Source organism: Mustelus asterias, unplaced genomic scaffold (assembly GCF_964213995.1).
Source record: "Mustelus asterias unplaced genomic scaffold, sMusAst1.hap1.1 HAP1_SCAFFOLD_2047, whole genome shotgun sequence".
Lineage (NCBI taxonomy): Eukaryota > Metazoa > Chordata > Chondrichthyes > Carcharhiniformes > Triakidae > Mustelus > Mustelus asterias.
Window position 1 is genome coordinate 53,565 of NW_027591992.1, and position 1,430 is coordinate 54,994.

A 1,430-nucleotide genomic window follows, 5' to 3' on the forward strand; every position below is an offset into this window, starting at 1 on the left:
TGGATTGACCATGCTAAATTGCCCCTCAGTGCCCGGGGGATCAGCAGGGTAATGGTGTGGCGTTATGGGGATAGGCTGGGATTGTGGTCAGTGCAGACCCGATGGACCGAATGGCCTCCTTCTCCTCTGTCGGGATTCTATGATTCAATCCCACATTTCAAAGGACGGAGAGAGGACAAATTCCAGAATACCAAATTTGAAAGGCTTGTCTGGGGCAGGAGGGCGGGGAAACGGGGGCGGCGGGGGGGGGGAGGGAAAGCCCCTCACACAAAGTTCCTGCCGGTGACGTCGGAGCCCCGGCCCGAGGCCGGGTACTGCCCGCCGTAGTCGGGCCTCCTGCGGCAGCAGCAGGGGCAGCAGACGAGGGCGCCCCCTAGCAGCAGGAGGGTTCCTCCGAGCCAGCCCAGGTAGATGCAGGGCCCAATGTTGATGAGGAGCACCTCGGAGACCAGCGGGTGGTAGAACTCGGTGGCCAGCACGTAGGCCGGCCACGAGACGGCCAGCAGCTGGGCCACGCCGGAGACCAGGAAGGTGATACCCGAGGCCATCAGGAAGCGGGATTTGACCTCCCGGCCGCGCACGCACGTGTTACATGGGGCCCCCAGGCAGTTGACGAAGAGTCCCAGGAAGGCCATGGTGACGGCAGCCAAGGTCAAGATGCGGCCAATGTAGACATCAAGTGTCACCTCCTTTCCCACGCTGCCAAAGGTCCGGCAGTTGGACTTGCCGGGCCCGGGAATGATACAGCTGATCCACAATCCCTCCACCATTTTCTGCTTCATCATCAGCGTCTGCCCGCTGAAGAGGATTATCTTCCAGAGGGGGAGCAGGCAGCAGGCCACCGATGACAGCCAGCCCAGCAACGAGACCACCACCCCAGTCAGCTGCAGACACGCCACCAGGGACGACATCCCCGAGTCCTCCCGTACCTCCAGTCGTGGCCCCTGTGTCACAAGAACATAAGAACATAAGAAATAGGAGCAGGAGTCGGCCATCTTGCCCCTCGAGCCTGCCCCGCCATTCAACAAGATCATGGCTGATCTGACGTGGATCAGTACCACTTACCCGCCTGATCCCTTAATTCCCTTACCGATCAGGAATCCATCCATCCGCGCTTTAAACATATTCAGCGAGGTAGCCTCCACCACCTCAGTGGGCAGAGAATTCCAGAGATTCACCACCCTCTGGGAGAAGAAGTTCCTCCTCAACTCTGTCTTAAGATGTGCGGGTTAGGTTGATTGGCCAGGTTAAAAATTGCCCCTTAGAGTCCTGGGATGTGTAGGTTAGAGGGATTAGTGGGTAAAATATGTGGGGGTAGGTCCTGGGTGGGATTGTGGTCGGTGTAGACTCGATGGGCCGAATGGCCTCCTTCTGCACTGTAGGGTTTCTATGATTTCTATGATAAACCGACCCCCCTTTATTTTGAGGCT

The 1,430-nt window shown here is 58.2% G+C and overlaps 1 pseudogene; it reads right to left on the reverse strand.

The window, feature by feature from the left end:
* Nucleotides 1-263: 263 nt before the first annotated feature.
* Nucleotides 264-911, reverse strand: LOC144489244 (claudin-4 pseudogene; annotated as a pseudogene).
* Nucleotides 912-1,430: the final 519 nt, after the last annotated feature.